This window comes from Ananas comosus, linkage group 17, assembly GCF_001540865.1.
Source record: "Ananas comosus cultivar F153 linkage group 17, ASM154086v1, whole genome shotgun sequence".
Taxonomy (NCBI): Eukaryota; Viridiplantae; Streptophyta; class Magnoliopsida; order Poales; family Bromeliaceae; genus Ananas; species Ananas comosus.
The window spans coordinates 10770807-10775697 of record NC_033637.1 but is presented as its reverse complement, the minus strand read 5'-3'; positions in this window follow the sequence as shown (position 1 = coordinate 10775697).

Sequence of the window (4891 nt, the reverse complement as noted above, 5' to 3'; positions counted from 1 at the left end):
AGAATTTGTAATAGTCCTGTATATAAAGTATGGTAGAATTAAACCTCTTAATCCGGTTACAATATATAAAACTAAATCTTTTAATCTGACTGTAACATATATATTAGGCAGTGATTAAGTCCAAAAGGTTAAAAAGGTTAAGTGAGTGTAGAGCTAATATGCCAGCTTGAGAGTTGAATAGCTATTTAGTGTGATCAAACCCGATGGTCCCAAAACCAAATTAATTCATCAATTAATATATTCACTATGTCGTCCACAAGTATTTGAGGCCATGATTGGGCCCATAACTTGTTTATTAGGGTTTAGATGAGAACCATGCAATGTGAAGTGCAAAGTGGGGCTGAGTTTGAGCCCCAACAACTTGAACATTGTACCTAACATACAATAATAACTAGGGTTAATTGCACTAGTGGATCCTGAATTTTTGCCAAGTTCTATTTTAGTCTTATTTTTTTTTAAAAAAAAATAAACGTAATAGCTTCAAACATTTAGTAATGTACCAACTTGGTTCATTCTGTTATCTGATATGACACCCTATGATTTAGAATAATCCTATATATAAAGTATAATATATAGAACTAAACTTCTTAACCCATCTAGAACATTTTGGGCAGTGAGTAGGCCAAAGAGGTTAAAAGGGTTAAAATTAGAGTAGTTCTAGAATGGGCAATCAATCCCCTGAGAAGCGGGACGTCACAGTTAGTGTCAAAATTAATTACTAGCCGTGTGAGATGTGCCTCGGCTAAGTTAGAGTCATGCAGCGGATAGAGCGTGACTCTCTCGTTGACGTTTATTGTAGGTTAGCGCGGTTTTCTACAAGGTCAATTAAAACTAGCGAGACAAACCTCGTATCACTTGATACTTGTGAGTGTGCTGCTTAAGCATAATAAAAATGTCAGTGCTTAAAGGCGGAAGGAATATAATATCCCATGATTTAGAATTATCATATATAAAAGGTATGATAGGACTAAACTTATTAAACTGGCTATAGTATTTTGCGCGTTGGCTAGACCCAAGAGATTAACAGGCTTAAGCGTGTTAGAATTAAAATAATTTTAAAATGGGTGATCCCGAGGTATCATAATCTTGAGTTCATCTACAGAAAAAAAAAGAAGATGTATAACACTAAGTCAATAAGTTTTGACAAAATATTTAGCATCAAAAAGTTTCCTTTCAGTTGAAAAAAGATATTTTATGTTAAAATGAACTTTCTTTAGAAAAAAATAACTAATTCATTTGTTAAGTAGGTTCCAAAATTAGGTATCCAGTGTCATATTATATTTTCATCAATAAAATTACCGAAGATAACAAAATGAGCTATTTTGATGTACTTTATATAAGTTTAAAAAGCTTTAAATTTATTTTAAAAGAATATAATAAAACATAAAACTTTGATAAAATTTAGGGGTTACCAATCCAATTAGCCCTAATAATTACTAAAAACAACATGAAAAGTTAAATGGCCACTAGCTTAATTTGTAACGATCTAGTACATTATTATCAATAAATCTTCGAATCCAGACCATCAGTCAAAAATATTCAATTTCAGTTATTATTTTTATTATATTTTCGATTATAATTCTTAACCCATCTGATGTGAGACTATTAAAGATATTTTCTAATCCAAAAAAATATGTTTAATTTAGAATAATTGATTGTTGCTTATACCAACATGATGCAACCGCTTTATTCCCATAAAAAAGTAAAACATATTGAAACATTTAGGAGAAGCTTTATAGGGATCACTTTTGTAAATATGCATTTAATTTTTAATCGTACCAATTAGATCTTCTAAATTTTATAAAATAATTTAAAAGGTCCTTCTCCTTAATGAAAGTTATAGGGATTACTTTAAAAATAGATTTAGTCCAACTTTAATTTTTAATCGTACCAATTAGATCTTCTAAATTTTATAAAATAATTTAAAAGGTCCTTCTCCTTAATGAAAGTTATAAAGCTTTAAAACATAATAAATTTATTTTTTATATTCTAAAATGTGAAAAAAGTGGTGAAAATTAAAGTTGGACTAAATCTATTTTTCATCCTTCATACTTACTTATCAAAGTTGAGAGACAAAATAGATTTCTTTAAATTTAAGATTTTATAGAATTATATGCACGACATCGTATGAAAATGATTGTGTAATTAGTAGTTGATCACCTGATGAGAGAGCCCTCTTAAATTATTTGAAAAAGCTAAGAAAATGTAATTTACCAAAATTAAAAGTTCATGTTCCTATTTGCTTTCAGGGCATTCAAATATTTAGGGCTTGTTCGGTTCACATATTTTATATTTCGAAATCAGAATGAAATTCATTGATTCTGATCGATAATTATTGTTTGTTTTACACGAATCAAATTTTGATTCTCATTTCACCTTAAAATGTGAGTTGCGCAATCCGGCTTTAAATCCTAAATTGACTCATTTTAGAGTATCCACTCAAAATCTTCTTTTATAAATACCTCTCCCTTTCTCTTTCTTTATCACAAGCATCTTTCTAAATCAAAATCCTCTTTTAAAATCTTAGGAATCCTATTTGTTCATTTAGATTCTATTCACATAATGAACCAAATATTTTTAGATAATTCATTGTTCTTTTTATTTTTATTCTAATATAGTCTAATTTTATTTCTCATTTTCCTTCCAATTATGAAACAAAAATGCCCTTATTTAGATCCCACAACTAACTTCTCCTGTTTTTAATGGATATTGGACCACAAATTTCCATATCATGCATTATATAGCAACTATTTTGACAGGAGTATTATTGCATGGCAATTCAGCTTAGAAATTAAATATGCATTATCCTTCAGCTTTGTGATTTCTTAGATTGACACTAAGAATTGCTTAGAAATTAAATATGCATTATCCTTCAGCTTATTTCTTAGATTGACACTAATAAGATATATATATATATATATATATATAAAAAATTAGGCTCCTATACTATCTATAGTATCGGAGCTCCGGTACTATAGTCTTGTTTTCGATCTTAGGGTGTTCAAATTAACGATCCACACCGTTAAATATGATCTAGGGTATATGAAGTTCTTAGGAATAAAATTTAGTTTTTTTCGACATCGTTTATTTAGTAAATAAATTATGTCAAAATTGACGGTGAAAATTGAATAATCTTTAAAATTTGAAGATAGAACTTTTAAATTCAAGATTAAGAATGTTAACCTTAATCTAGATAGTTTAAAGTATTTTCTATCAAAATTTGAAGAAATTTAAGAGTCTTGATACACGCTAAACTCTAAATCGCCAGTAGTAGCCATTGAAAATTGACAATTTTGAAATGGTTTGACATAAAGTAAACTATGTCACAAAAAATATAAAATTTTAATTCTAAAAATTTAAATACGCTTAGATCAGTTTTAACTATATATGTGGATCGTTGTTTGAACACGCCTAAGATTTGAAAACGGGATTATAGTTACCGGAGCTCCGGTACATAGATAGTATGAGAGACTAGCTATCTCCTCTCTCTCCTCGTCTCTCTCTCTCTCTCCTCTTCTTCATCTATATAAAATATATATAATAGTGCTGAACTACTAACGTATAGGAAGCATAGAGGATCTGATGCTTCCAACTTTTTGACATTGGATAAAAAATTATACGGTTGATGATGATTTGTGTCCCTAGGGTTGGAGTAGTCCCACAGGTTAATAGTATTAATCAAATATTTGAATGCTAAAGAGTTGATCTAAGAGCCAAAAAATCGGGAAGCACCATCCTCTATCTTCCGATAGCATAATAGCTTTTACTATAATATATATATATATATATATAATTAGATATTATATATATATATATATTATATAAAGGGAGAGGAGAGGAGAGAGAGAGAGTTGAGCTAGAATACTATCGATAGCAAACGAGCTCCATTGCCACCCATTTGTTTTCGATGATGAAGCCTCCAAATCGATGATCGGCACCGCTGAATATGATCTATACCACTTGAAGTGTTTAGAAATCAAATTTCATACATTTTCGATATTGTTCTCTTATTCATCGAGTGGACACAAAAATGAACGGCTGAAAATGAATATTTTTAAAAAAATGAAGATAGGAGTCTTGTAATCAAGATCAAAAGTATAGATCTTGTTTTAAATAGTTTAAAGAATTTTCTAACAAAAATTCAATTGATTTGGATATCTTTACGTCGTTAAATGAGAAAACGCCTCATATCGACCATTCAAATTACAAATTTTGAAACCCTTTGATCATTAGGCAAATGATGTCGAAAAGATTTGAAATTTGATTTTTAAACACTTCAAGTGGTATAGATCATGGTCAACAGTACCGATCGTCGATTTGGAGGCTCTATCATCGAAAATAATTTGGTGGCAAGGGAGCCCGTTTGCTATTAATAGTATTCTAGCTCAACTCTCTCTCTATATATATAGAACTAGGCTAGAATACTATCAATAGCATCAAGTTATTAGTGCTATTAGGTTTTCGGCCCTTTGATGAAAAAATGTGCGGTTATGATGATGTGGGCCCACTAGGGTTGAGTGAGTTATTGGTTTAATAGTATAATCTAACGGGTAAAAGTAGTCCAAGGGTTAAATCTAATTAGAAGCTTTCTAAAGGGTTGGAGCTAGAGGGGAGATTGGTGGAGATCGAAGTAAGGAAGCGGATTTTCGTCTTCGACATCTTCTTCCCTAGACTTGGCTGAGGTAAGCTCTTTGAGCTTTGATGGTAGAATTCTAGGGTTAGCTTTTTAAACTCTAGAATTGGTTTTAGTAGGACCCTTGGACACTAGATAAGTGTTTATTGCTTGAATCGGGGGATTTCATCGCCGATTCTCGCAAGATTTAATATCTAGGGTTCCGAAAGAAAGTTTTGTAAAGTAGAGATCTAAAATTTGGATTGATCTCTTTTATAC